The following is a 15,858-nucleotide window of genomic DNA, read 5'->3' on the forward strand; positions in this document are numbered from 1 at the left end:
ACGTTAGGGATGAACCTATGAAGTTGATCCTACCAAGAAAGCTCTATAATCCTTTCTTATGACTGGAAAGTAGGAGAGAGAGAATTATTTCCACTCTCTTTAGATCTATTGTTAGCCCATCTCTTGACACAATATGTCCTAGGAGCTTTCCTCGGTCAGTGGAAAACACAAACTTCTTGGGATTCAAGGATACACCATACTCTCTACATCTTTCAAATATTTGTCTCAGATGATCAAAATGATTTGCTACATTTTTTGAGAAAATAGTTATATCAATTATATATACTAATACAAAATTTTCTAGCACACCCTTGAAGGCCATCTCCATTTCCTTTTGAAATGTGGCACTTGCATTAGTTAGTCCAAATGACATTTTATAATAAACATAGGTACCTCATTTGGTAGTGAATGCTATTTTACATCTTTTTGATTATTAGACTAGCACCTAATTATAGCCTAAAAAACAATCTAAGAAAGAAAACCTTTCTGAGCCACTAACCTTGCATAGAATTTCTTCCATAGATGGAAGGGGATGATGATCTTTGAGAGAAGCTTTATTAAGATCCCTAAAATCTACACACAATTTGATTCCTCCATTCTTCTTTCTAATAGGAACAAGATTGGCTACCCATGAATAGTGCTTGATAGGAAAAATGATATTGGCTTCTATAAATTTGGATAGTTCTTTTCTCGCTAAAGGTTCAATCTTTGGGTTTACTGGCCTTTTCTTTTGTCTAATAGGCTTAGCATCATGGTCTAAATCTATGGTATGCTGAAATAAATTTGGGTTAAAACCCTTCAAATCATCATATGTCCAAGCACATACATCATTAAATTCTTGACATAGATGAATAAAACTTTCTTGTTCAATTTCAGAGCATACCTTCACCATATTTAATGTCTTTCCATCAAAAACCACAATTGGTGTATAGTCATCTTTGTTAGTAGCTATGTCTATAACTCTATCTCTTGCTTGGTCTTTAGGGGTGAAAACACTCTCTAATGTAATGAGACCCTTAGTTAATTTGTTGGAACTAATCTTGATGATATGATCTCCATACTAGTCATGTAACCTAACTAGTTTCTCTCTAAGAACATTACTTCATTCTACAAGAAGCTTACAATTTGTTCATCAGATTCAAACACTTGCCAATTGGTGTTGTTCTTAGGGATGGCAAGCCTAATCACCACCTTAATCTACCACTTCTTTTCAGCTTCAAGGTTCTTTGGAACATCATAAGATGCACCCACTACTATAAATCTATCAACATATCAATTCTCTTGTCTAGGGATGCTTTGAATATTAAATGCATTGAAACTTTCAAGAAAATCCCATACCCTATGTTTATAAGAATTGAGCAAACCATTCTTAGTGATATTTTGATTTCTAATTTGATATACCACCAACTCACTATCTCCATGTACACTTAAGGCTTGAATTCCTCTTTTTTGAGCAAGTAGGAGACCCTGAATCAAGGATTCATACTTGGCCACATTATTACTACAACTAAATTGGAGCCTAAAAGAGAAGTAGTACCTTTCTAGTATAGGAGAAATCAACATCACACTGGCCCCTAACCTATTCTTATTTCTTTATTCATCAAAGTACATGCTCCATATCCCACTCACATCTTCTTTGGTTTTAATAAGGTTAGGTATAAGAGCATCCTTTTCTAACATACTATGTACCAAGAACTATCTCAATAGTTTTTGATATGGGATCAAATTGCTATGCATTAGCCCATTCATCTAAGAGAAAATCAAGTATCTATAGTGCCTCTCCCATTTGACTTATGTAAGTCATTATGATGGATGCAACCTTGTTGGTCTTTTGTTGTGATGGATCATGATTGTGACCATGAGTGGTCTACACCATTGAGGTGTTTAGATTTATGTTTCTGCATTAGTAGCTTTGATTGATTTAGGAGATTATGATATGATTTATGGTTCACTATGGTTTGTGCCAGTGCTTACCAGGATCAATGTGGTATTATGAGGTTGTTACATGATTATCTTGAGATGTGTGTAGAGATTGCACTATGTACTATTACCATGCTACACTTGACTAGGTTCCTGTAGTAGTGGTTATTCATGTTTATGACTATGTTCGCTTATGTGTTTTAAGTGCCTTTTTGTTTTTCTTTAATCAACCTTTATTAAATGCTTAAATAATTAGAAATGGATTGTCCATGTTGGATTCTTTGGTTATGTGTTGTGGACATTTACCTTGTTATATTTTGATCTGAGAGATATCAAATACTTATGTTATGTTTTACATTTGAGAGGACCTGAGGGTCAGATGTTATACTTTAATTTCAATATCATAGATTTTAGACTACTATGCTATTTATTTGATCATATTGCACGACGATGCCATTTTGAGATGACAATGTGTTTTATGATGATATCTGGTTATTTGGTATTTGGACATACCTTTGATTATGTTATGTGATGGATTTAATGCTCTGGTTATTTACTTCATTCTTGTATTGTTATGCTTTATGCAAATATGAGTGATGTAAATAGATTATTTTGATATAATTAAATAAATGGTTAAATTAGGTGATTTAATACATTTATTTCTTTGGCTATGCTATTATATGCAATTGCACTTGATCGTGTTGTTTAGTGTGCAAGATTTATATCCTTGGCAGTGGCACATGGAGTTAGTGATTTAGCCATTCATATTTTACCAATGTCATCCTTGTATGGTCAACGTATCCTTATTTTAATTATTTCATTAAACCTTTTGGTGATTATTAAATTCAAACTGATTTGCATTATGTGATTAGACTAGTAAGCATGTTTGTGTATTTAGAGGTTCGCATTGTCACAAAAGTTATTAAGGAAATTTATGTGTTTTTGGGTTTTCAAGCTTTTTAATTGATTTATTTTTATTTCTGGAAATTTTTCCATAGATGAATTCTTATTTATAGGAATAGTCTATTTTTGTTTGGGTGGATTCAAGGTTTAACTAGGTTGTTTGGTTATTTCCCTAATCAATTATTCACTCGAAAAGTGAATAAATATCCAAAAAGGAATTTAATTCCTCACTTCTCACTTTTGAATTAGAAAGTTGGAGAGTAAAACCCAAAAATCCTCTTCATGAGGATTTACTATTTTGTTTGTTGTGGGAGCTATGGGAATGGGATCATCGTGAGGTTGAGCTCATTAGATCTAGCTCAGGGAAACTTTGGATTGTCACGATTTTCAGCTACTTTTGAAGGCTATTTATTTGATGGTTTAGATTCCTGTTTTTCCCTTTTGGCTGTGAGGTAGGGCTTTCTTGTTGTATGGTTTTTGCTTTATTTTTGCTTCTATTTTTGGTAGCCATTTCTTTGGAGGCTGAAAACTAGTTTTCCCTTCCATTTTTGTATGCTAGTTCTACCCGGTTGGGTGGGTATGAACATTTTCCTATTTTTCAAGATGAGCGTTTGGAGTTTTATGCCATTATGCTGGCCATTTTTTCATACAATGTTCGAACTTGATTATTTTTGGATTTTTGGGGTTTTTGTGCCCAAAGGCCAAATGGGTTTTAATTTTGAAGTTTTTCAAAATTTTGGGGTTTTTACATCATTGTGTGTGCTACCCTATTTTCTCAGGTTTTCCTGGCACAATGTGGGTCGTGGACCTTGATGATCCATTTGGATATCAGTTAGACCACTGTTGCACTTTTATGTTGCATTGGGGTGTGTTTCACATCTATACTCTTAACACTGTGGTTGGTTGAGTGATTTTATACTTGGTTTTAGGGTTTCTTTTGGACCTTTGTTATTATTTTGTGGACATTAGGATTTGTGCAGAATCCATACTCTTGGATTGAGGCTGATTGAGTGAGATCATGATGTTTGGTCTTGTTGCATCATTGAGATTTGTGTAGAATCCATACTCTCAGATTGAGGTAGGTAGAGTGATTTCAGGATGTATGGTTTTATTGGCTCTAGGATTCGTGTAGAATTCATCCTCCCGTGTTGCTTTCAGTTGGGTATTATCTTTTGCATTGTGTTCTCATCCTGTCCTTGTGTTTTGATCTTTGTGATGGTGGTGCACCACACACGAGTATGTGTGCATACATTTGTTAGGTGACTTGCAAGGCCTGATCTTCTATAGTACTTTCAGAAGTTATGATCACTGGAGTTGGGATGGGATTATGCATTCCCATGGACACTTGTCATAGGATGAGCATGGGTAGGGCAAGGTAGCATATGGAGGGGGTTTCTATCTCACAGCCTGGTGACCTCAGTCCCATAGGGTTGGTAGAGGAAGTTTTAATCAAGTGATAATTAAAGAAAATGTGTGACTAGTAATAAAACTTAAGATAGTAAAATGTATGTGCCAAGCCTTTCTATTGAGGGATGTTGTATCTACACGATCTGAGCTTGGGCTTTTCAATGTCAAGTGACTCTCCATGATGTTAGCCCCTACTTAGTAGCCTATTGAGTGTCTGACCAGGACTTGTTCTCCTTGCATTGTCTTGGGTTCTTGGTTATAGCCATCATACTATCTGGCATGAGTGTTAGCCATGGATGATTGTTTTGTGTGTGTTTGTGGTTGGATCTTTATCTTCATCAGCATGATGTGTGTAGACCTATGAGTGCCATGTGGTTGGGAGGCATAGCTACCTCTACCACTGCCAGGGACCAGTGTACAAAGACAGTTTCTTATCCTAGTGTGACCGTTGTTGGATGTTTTCACTTGATGCTTTGGGTTTTGGAGTATGCTTTCTTGTGATTTATGCTTTCATTGGAATGCTTGGATATCATGTTTAGCTAATGTTATTTTATTTGATGCATTCCCATATTATGATGTTTAGCATATGACTAGATGATGTGAATTTTTGTATTGGATTATCTATTGCTTATTGGTTAGCATGTTAGATTTCCTTATTATGCTGATTAGCATGTGATAGGTGATGTTATCTACTTGCAGGTTTATCTTCTGTTGTACTACTAGCATGTTAGATTTCCTTATGCTTTTGGTTATTAGCATGTTTAGTAATGATGTCCCTATTATGATAGTACCAATAATTTGATCAGTGGCTTGGGATGTTACACGTGGGGAATGGCTAGGATCCATGATGGTCTTATGATGCTATTGACGATTGGGAGGAATCACATACTTAGTTTGGTTGTTCAGTTATTGTGATGTTATTTCTATACATTGTGATGCTATTTATGTTCACTACGATGTTGCTTTCAGTATGTTCTATTATTTCTATGTTTTAGATGGATAGATGTTACTCCTTCTTGATTCCTTGGCATATTGTTGATTATGCACTCGAGTGTTCGCTCCTCGATCTATGTGGATCCAGTACTCCCCAGTGTGGAGGTTTTGAACTCAATTTTTCTCTATTTTTCCCCTTTTGTGTTTTCCTTAAGTTTTTTTGTATTTCTATGGGCAACATTTTATTAGCATGGTGTGACACAAAAATGTATCGCATGCCCATTGAAACTCTGTCATGCATCCCTTAACTCTATCGCATGCTTCTTGGAGAAATATTGCGCGATACTAGAAAGTATCGCACCTCCTTGTGAGAAATTTCATACAACACCCTAAAAGTGTCACACACCTTTGGGAGAAGTATTGCCCAATCCCTAAAAGTGTCGCCCTCCTTCTTTAGAAATGTCACATGATACTTTTCTAAGCTTTATTAAAGTATCGTCTAGTTTTTTGTAAAAACATGCGCAAGTGGGTAGTGGGCACTTTTTGGTCTGGTTTGAATTTTTTGAGAGTTGATTTGAATACCCTCTTCGGTTTTCTTCAACCCAATGGTGTTTCTTTTTTATTTTTGTTGTGTGTCTTTCTATAGTCTATCTCTTGAATACCCTCTTCAGTGTTCTTCAACCCAATGGTCTTACTTTTTTATTTCTATTGTGTGTGTTTCTGTAGTCTGTCTCTTGGGGTTTAAAATATATCATTCAAGTATAAGTTGATGTATATTGAATTCCTTATACTTAAGATATATTCTAATATATGTGACAAATCTTTTTAGATAGGTTTTAGACCTCTCGGAGATAAGATAAAGATTCTAGGAAATTTCAAGGCTTCAGAAATCTAGACTTAGCCAATTTTTAGGGCTTCAAGATTTTAGACTTAGCCAAATTTTAGGATTCTACATTCTAACCCAACTTGGTTTTTTTTTAATGTGTGGTCATTTTTGGCTTTTGTTTGCATGTGTCATTTTGGTAGTGGCATTTGGAGATTTGTTGGTTGCCGAGATTATGGTGAAGTCTTCTGTTGCGATCTTTGTGATCCCTATATGATGTTGTCATGTGCATTCATACTTGTAAAAATAAATAAATCTTGGCTTATATTTCATCCTTGTTTCCAAGAATCTCCAGGCGGGGCATTACAATATCTCTACTAGAGAAATGGCAGGCTCATTCACTATGTCATTCTCATCCATTTCTAGGATAGTGCAATTCATATTGATCAGATTAGTGGTGTAGAGCTTAATATGATGGAGGGATAGAGGCTCTACTCTAATTGAATCCTTGGTCCCATATCTTGTTCTAAAAAAAATATATGACCAATCAGAAGATATGTAACTACCTATTTGGACAGTAAAGTCTCTTGAGAGATAGATGCCAAAGTGTGGCTTGACTTCAAAAATTGATATATCTTGGACTATAGTACAACTAGGGCATGCATGTTGGGACATTTACACATTCCTAAGGATCCCTATAGTCTTGAAAATACTACCATCCAACTATAATACATCCCTAACAATGGGTTCATATTTCATTTCTAAAGCATCAACAACACACTTAGGCATCACTGAACTACTAGCCCCTGAATCAATCATGCAATTGTGGACTAGTTTATCCACTATAATTAGAGAAACATAAAATGGGGGATGTCTAACCTTTTTACTTGTTTCTACCTCCTTTAATGGCTATACTAGGCTTGTGGCACTTTCCATGCTAAGTGGTTGATCCTTTGGTTGAATACTTTCCAACTCCTACTGCATCAACCTCTTTTGCATCAGTATAGTAGCAACAACATCCCACATGGAAATATTCACATTTTTCTTCTTCATCTATTCTACCACACTAAATGAGGCATTAGGTACTTTGGTAGAAGCCTTGGGAACTATAGGTGTAGGAGGTTGAGATAGAACAACTTGGGGACTATTCACATCTCCTCTAGAATTACTATGTTTTTGTTGTAGAAGGGCATTGGCTCGATCATCTGCTACTTGTATATGAGGCACTGCATTTGATGTTGAAGCTTGATTAGGAGGAGGAGGGGTAGCATCTTCAATAGCTCTTATTTTTCTCCTAGTATTGTGAGCAATGGAGTCCTGGTTTACATTACATTGTTCCTCCATTTGATGATTCATAAAGGAGAAATCACCCTGTCTTTGCATATATGAGGCATCTTTGGATTGGTCCTCCTTGTATGATTGTCCTACTATAGGCTCTTGAATGATCAAAGCCAAATAAGATTCAGCCTTCTAACACATGCAATAGGCATAGGAGTAGTTATAGGAGGGACACAAATCTTGATCTTGAGCCATATTGTTTTGAGGCACTATGGCCCTACTTTGGTTTACATTCAAGGTTGAAGCATGACTATTCTACCTACTTTGATCAAAATAATTGTTCCCATAATTATGATTTGGAGGCCAACCATTGTTCAAAGTTTGATATTACAATTGATGAGCCTTACTACCTTGAGCTTGCTGCCTTTCCAATGTCACCACTTTGTTGCCCACCTTTTGCATCATAGAAAAGCTATCTTCCAATTTCTTCTCTTGGCCTTGCAATCTTTTATCGATGTTCAACATCATAGGCTGCATCGTCTCCTTGATTTCATCCATTCCATTTGAAGATGTGGAAGTGTGAGGGACTAGAGCAAGGGACTATGATGTGGAAGTTATGGGAATATGGGCCATTACTAGTTGGTGATTTGGGACATCAAGAAAGAAAGGCATAGGAGGCCTTGGGGCTAACTTTCCTCCTTGTATCAATATGTTTTCTACCCTTATTTTGATTTCATAGGCATCAGGTAAAGTGTCTCCTCCCATGGTTTGGATTGTGGTGGCAATGTCACTATTAAAAGGTTTGATGTAATGTAAGAAGGCATTATGAGGGGTAGGCTTCACTAAAGTAGGTATTTTGTCCCATGTTTTCTAAAATCTGTAATTGAAATCGGTGATACATTCATGGGGGGCTCTTTTTATAGTAGTTACCTATTAAAAAAGTGAAAAATAATCACTTTTTCCCTCATAGTCTTTACATTGTCCTGTTCCTAATCCATCCCAATTTGTTATAGAACTATGTGATAGACTCTTATACCATTGTAGTGTTTTTCCTTTTAAAGATGAAGCTAGGAGTCTAATGGCTACATCATCTTTTGTAATACCATAAAATATTATAGACATTTGCAACCTCCTGAATATGTTCCAAGGGAGAGATAGAAGTTTCACCAGTAAATTCAGGTATACTTTTAAGTGTAGCTATAGGTATGTCATGTCTTTGGGCCAATAAAAGAGGACTTCCATCATTAAAGGTGGCAAAAGCATGAGCCCTAGGTTGTGCCATATGGAACAATGGTATATTTATATGAGTAAATGACAAACTAGGCTGAGACCTAGCAATAGGAGGAGTAGATGGATCTTGTAGGTGTATTCACACTAGTAAATTTAGACTCAATTTTCAATGAAGTTTGGTCAAAAATTTGACCCACGTGGGTCAAAAATTTGAGCAAGCAGTTCATGGCAATTTTTCTCATCAAAATTTTGAACAGCCTATAGGTTGGTTGAAATTTTGACTAATACATTTGCCAAAAAAATTTAATTTTTGCTAGCTCTGATTTGTCATTATTGGTCAAAATTTCCACCAATGTTTGATCGAAGTTTCCACCAATGTTTGGTTGAGTTTTTTTAATAATTGGTGGAAATTTTGAACAATTCTTAGTAGAAAATTATCAAGAATTGGTCAAATTTTTCACCAATGTTTGGTCAATTTTTTTAATGCTATATCAAGCAATTATTTTTTATCCAAGCCATTTAATTTGTAGTGTTTTAAATCTCTACAAAGATAAAGTTGGAGCAAGTGAATTTTTCTTTTCAAAGGTGTCCTCTGATTGTAAAGCATCCATTCCATTATTTGTTTAACAAACAAGATATATCTAGTTCAATACATAATGGAATGGATGCTTTACAATCAGAGGACACCTTTGAGAAGAAAAATTCTCCTGCTCCAACTTTATCTTTGCAAAGATTTAAAAGGTTGCAAATTAAATGGCTTAGATAAGAAACAATTGCTTGATACAACATGGAACAAATGAACATTTATGCATAGGGCACCATCAATTATGTGATTGATGCAGATGCAACTAAATTTTTTGGAGTCAAAGCCACCAATTAATATAAGGTTTCTAATCTCCACGAGGTTGACATTGTGGTTGTAAGGGCTATGGAAAGGGTACTTCTTCATTGTTTGCTTTATCGCTGATTAACTTACACCACAAATTAATGGTCTTCATCTTTCTTGTTGGTTCCTATCCCCTATGTGAGTGCTAATGTAGAAGCCAGAGTAGAAAAAATAAGTGAAAACATTTTGAATAAGGTTTCTAATCTTGACTTGGTCAACATTGTTGGTTAAGGGCTATGGATTGGGCAATTCTTCAATGTCCAGTTAGGGGTAGCATTGCATCCTCTTTAACTATTACATGTATATCCCCAGGAGGAAATAGGTTGTTGGCTACTTCTTCTAGCCTTGCACTTTCTTCTTTATAGGTTTTCTTAAACACAACTCTACATCCATCCCCAGTTTCAAGTGATTTGTCAATGCATCTATTTGCTGCAAAAGAAAAATCCATTTCTTGTTTAGTTTTTGATACTTCTTGCTCAACTCTTTCTTTTAGAGAGAAGATTTTTGTCATGGCAGCAGTGCATAAAACATCTCAAGATAAAACTGAAGATGAAAATGAGTACAAGCATACAATTGAGTTACCTCAAACAAGCTTCGCCGTTAGAGGAATTCAACAGCATGTGAACCAGAAATACAAAAGTTGTGGGATGAGAAATAGATATTAAGTAGTGTAAGTAAACTCAACAACTATGCACAATAATTAATATGAAAGGTAAACTTGGAAACTATGCACAACAAGTTATATGAAAGGTAAATATGCACAACAAGTTATATGAAAGGTAAATAAATGAACTCAGTAACTATGCACAACAAGTTATATGAAAGGTAAATATGCAGAGCCTAATGATTAGTAATCATCCATAGGAAAGCCTGATACTTAGAATATCAACAGTGATAGTAAACCTAATCCCTAATCAGTATGTTGAACTATAGCAGATGTCTTCAACTCGATATGAATCAGTAGATAATGCAATAAAGAGTCTCAATAGACTTGTATGCATATCTGTATGCAAGAAAACTAAACTAGATGAATTTGAATCAATTTTTGGAGGGAAATTCCCAATTTTAAATCTTTTTGGCTTTTACTTGCAAGGTTTTTAAGCAAATGTTGCTATCAGTTTTACAAAAACTTGTCAGCAAGTTATTGTGTAACTCACCTAGTGAAGAGGATATTGAGTTTTGCAAGGATTGGACTTATTTTCAAACTACGATCCTGAAATTCCTTTTATGTCTCTAAATTTCTTAAACAAGAAATAATTTTAAAAGTATTTACAAGATATTAACATGCCTTGGAATCTTCAATGCTACCTTGAATACCTAGTGGACTGCTCCAACTCTATAAAACTTATAAATTTCTCTAAAATTGAGCTTCTTGCCTCTTCAAATTAACCAAATGTTCATACTTAAAATCAGACCTAAATTATTAGAGTGCTTATTATTGTGATAATGGAGATGTATGCCACAATGAGCCAATAGTGTCAATTCCACCTACTATCCCTAATCCCATTGCAAATTTATTTCCTCTACCAGTTGTATTCCCACTTCCACCACCAACTGGAATTGGCAAAGCATAAGTGTGCAGATTTCTCTATGTTAATGTGCTTGTATCTTGTATCTTGTCAACATTGCATGGATGGTGCCAAGGGTGTTGATTTACTGCCAACTAGTGGATGCCTGGTAGTACTAAGTCTATACTTAACCTCTTAAAGTCTTTCTTGTACACAAAAACATATTCATTTTATAGATAACTTGAAAAATTCAATCATCTTAAATTTGCTACTTACTCTAACAAACAAATATAACAAGCATTCAATAATAACAATGTAGATAATAAAGAACAAATTAAGATCCTCATGGAAAATTGGAATTGAACTAAAATTTGTCAAAAATAGCCCGCTACTACCACTCTAATTGGTGGACTTTCAAACTACTAAATTCTAAGAGAATATTAGGAATTTATAGTTTATGGACAACAATGTATTGAAGCATGTATGAATATAAGAGAAAGAAGAACATAAACATATAGCATGGACATCTATTCTTTGAAATGAAAGAATCCAAGAATGTAAGCAAAAGCAGAACTATTGAAGTGTAACATGCCTCATTATGCACTCTTGATATTTCCAAAGTTGATAGACTTTTTTTCAACTTTGAATAATGATATATTATATAATCAAAGTAACAAAGGAATTTCATATTCATGAAAATCAATTTTCAAAGTACAATATAGTACACAGGTTGAAGAAGAAAAGTATCCTAATCCAAACACCTTTATATAAAAATTATGCATTTTATGCCACAAGAACTTCAGCACTAGAACAACTACTTTTTAAGTTTACTAAAAATGAATAGGGCATAACATTTATATAGAAAATAGATAACAAAATTTCATTAAAATATAGCACATGCCCTATTGCGTGTGTTAACTATGGATGTCCATTTGCTTTTCTCTATAAGATGACCTGTAGCATTTAACTGTAAGTAAATCTAAAATAAAATGTTTCCAAAAGTATGCATTCTACTTGGAATTTGATAATAATAATAGTTATTAAAAGATCTCTTTTTCACTGTTCTATGAAATTCTACATAAATATCCTTAGTATTATGTCATTCTTCACTTCCCAAGTTGGATCAGATAGATTGTTAAAGATGTAACTCCATGTCTAAGATTTTCCTTGAAGACTAAACTCCCAAACATAGATCTAAAGATAATTTTCTCTATATGGTAAATCTATAATGTAGCATCCTCACATAATTTTATAAATTTAAGTCAATAAAATTTGAAGTTCATGAAGAAAACTAGAAAATAGTAAGATCTCTATCTCACTGTACTAAAAACTCTACATAAATATCCTTTAGTATTTTGTAATTCTTCCCTTCCCAAGATGGATGAGATAGATTGACATAGATGTGATTCCATGTATACAATTTTAGTTGATGACTAGACTTCCAAGCATGGAATGAAAAACAAAATTTTGTCTATAGTGTGAATCTATAATGCAACATCCTTACATAATTCTATAAATTTATGCCAATAAAATTTGCAGTTCATGAAGCAAACTAGAAATCAATAAAACAAGCATATCCATGCTTGGAATTCATGATGATCATAGTTTCAATGACAAAAACCAAATGAAGAACTTGCCTATAAAATACTAGCTAGATAGATTCAAATTATCAATTGAACAAAAAATTAATCTTAAGCTAAATCCTTTGTTGTCTTCATTTATATTTTACAGTATCCTCCTTCCAAGTAAAGGAGTGCTTAAATACCTCTAATTGGGCAGATTCAACTTGTAGAGATGAACGTAGAGAAGATGACTCATATCTATCTAACTGCAAAATATGATTGCTATACAAAATTACATTAGAATCAAATCTAGTATATGATAACCAACATACAAACAAAAGCATTCTTTGGATAATTATATTTGACATTAAGAAAATTAACAAAAAATACCTTGATATCAAGAATACAATTAAAATAGCCATTAATGCAAATCCATTAAGTCAAAGATTTGCCAACATAAAATCCAAATATTCCAACTAAATAAGCTAGTGCTATTTGTTGAAAGCATTTTGAATAGAAAAAACTATTAAACTATTATTATCTTTTAAGAATATTCTGCAAAGCTATGATGAGTGTAAATCTCACTTTATCTTCAGTAGAAATATGACAACATCTTAAAATTCATACAAAAATAATCTCATGGCTGAATTTCACAAGATAAACATGTTGAGATAGGAATAAAGTAAGGATTTATAGTAGATCCCATTTTTTATGTTAAAAAAGAAGAAGAGAAATGCAATGTACCTCCATAGAATTATCATAACTAGTGGTAGATTCATCATATTCTAGATAGAATTGAAAACTCACTTCTCTATCATCTTTCTCTAGCTCATTAAGTTGATATTCAATATGCTACTCCTCAGCAATCTTCTTTACACAAGGTTCAAGTGCCTCAAGAGTAGCAAGCCCCTTTCTATATAAATGCAACTGTTCCATCGAGAAAAGGAAAGAATTTGTGAGAAAGGTACCACATATTGATTTCTTGAAACTTAAAAAGATAGAGTGAGGGAAGAGTGCAAGCATTGCAGTTATAAACCTGAGCGGTATAGTGATGAGCAACTTGAGTTAAAAGACTATGAGATTGCCCTTGCTTCATAGACTTCAATTGGAAAACAAGGAGTGTAAATATTTCCCCTTTACCAATCTTAGATTTTCCTTTTACTCTCTTTGCTTGCATATGCTTGCATGCTTGTCTGAAATTGATAATATACTCATAAAAATATATTTCTCTAATAGTACCACTTAACATAAAAGGGGGAGGGATAAAGAATAAATAAACTACTATCTACCTTTTTATATCACACTACTCTTTCAATTTCTACAACCAAACATAGAAATGTGAGGAGTGAGGACATAAGTCAATGACACTTATGTAGTATCACAGATTCAAAAGATACTTTGACAAAACAATAATATTAGATGTATCACTTTTACGTTTCATATATTTTCTGCAAGGAAAGCTTCATCCTTAAAAGCAATTTTTGTGGCAAAACAATGGTCAAGTATCTAAGATCGTTAGTTCAAACTTTTAGGTCCATAGTGCCAATATTGTGGTATTTTTCTCATTTCACTAAATTGGCAAAAGGTTATGTCATTAAGTCCAACACTTGCCCCCTCCCTTCAGTTTCTTTTTTGTTTTTGTGTAGCATATAAAGGGTAAGATTCCTAGAGACCCTTTTTATAGAATCTAGGGCATGTGGACAAAACATAGTAGAAAGAAAGGAATGAAGGTCCTATCCCATTAGTTGAGAGGGGAGCCTTCCCAATCCCACAACTTTAGTTTCTATCATAAAAAGTGGTACATGGCCTGTGCCCTATTTTCATTCATAAGTTTGGAATTAAGATGTCAAACTTGTGTTTCTCCTCCAATCTACTCATAATCCCCTCCTCTTTTCATTAGGGGCCACATTGATGAAATTGAATCTCCAAAATTTAGAGAGTTCCCTTTGAGACTCTATCTAGTAAGCAATCTGGACACTATCCAACACAAGAAGCCAATGGAAATGAATCATATTTATTCTTCTTTTTGGCTATCTAGAAGTTAAGTTTGTAACAATCACTTTCCTTTTCACACTTGAGGTTCAGTTAATGTTTTCCCCTTGTCAAATAAAGTGGCAATCTAGTTGAAGCTTTGGTAATCTTAACACAAAGCTGTAACTTTGTTAGAAAGTAGGGTTTAAACTTGAAAGGTCCCATAGCTTAGGTCAACCTACAAATAGAACAACAAAGTGTCTAGGACCAAGAGCATGTTTACTAAGAATAACAATGTTTTCAAATCACTTCCATTAAAAAGACTAAGGGAAAAAGAAAAATAGTGAATTACAAGGAATAGGTATTAAATACTTGTAGAAAAGTTAATAAAGCAGGTATATTGGTAAATTAAGGAGCAAATTATTAGAGTGGGAAGCTAAAAATAGGATCATGAATGAATTAAGCCTCATGGAAAAACATAATTTAAGACAAACAAGAACACACTCACCCAGGAGAAAGCAATTGGAATAATGTTCAATGATACTTAGAATTTATAATGGCCTATGTTATAGCCTTTGTCTATTTTTGGCCCCTACTGGGTATGCCAGAATATATACCCAACACTCCAGGTTTGTTCCAGGCAACTAAGACATAACTGGGAAATTTTTTTGCCTAGAGGACAAACCCTGTGTACCCATGGCAAAGCTTGGAAAACATGCATTTTCATGAAGAAAAAAAGTATAGAGAAGATTTTTTTGGACCAACTAATTGGAGCTAAGGTCCATCTATTATCTTCTTACAAATATTTTTCATTTGTTTCATCATAGTGAAGATGTCAGCTTTGCTGTCATCAATTCTTTTTTTCTTTCACAATTAAGCTCTTCAAATATTATTTTCATAAATAAAAAAATGGCAAGAAGGTTTTGTCTAGGCATGGACTTGTTTTGTACATATGAATTTTGAGAAATATCTATGACATATCTATCCCTTTTTTTGATATGTGGAAGCTCATTTTGGCCTATGTTAATGAGATGCCTAAGATTGTAGGTAGATATGTGAGTCATCTAGTGAATATTTAAGCAATATGAATATAAATAACTTATCTTGTTTCAACCAAAAAAATAGGAAGCCACTCACAAATTTGACAATGTAGCTTTAAGATACCAAGTTAGTAACACATTAAAATAGTATCCATTTTTTTTAATCTATTGGGGCAATGCATCTTTGAGTACTCATGATCAAAACTAATTACTTATAAAAGTCTTGCATTGAGGATTCTTGCCAAACATAAGTGAGCAATAGAATCTTCACTAGTTATAAATTTGTCATCCCACTGCTATCCAAATGAATCGAGTAATTTTTTTGCTATACAAGAAGCATGGAAAAACATCAACTATTTTTTGCTATAGTAGACATCACATTAGTGAGCTGTTTCTT

This window comes from Cupressus sempervirens, chromosome 4, assembly GCF_028749045.1.
Source record: "Cupressus sempervirens isolate cs-2001-9-10 chromosome 4, ASM2874904v1, whole genome shotgun sequence".
Taxonomy (NCBI): domain Eukaryota; kingdom Viridiplantae; phylum Streptophyta; class Pinopsida; order Cupressales; family Cupressaceae; genus Cupressus; species Cupressus sempervirens.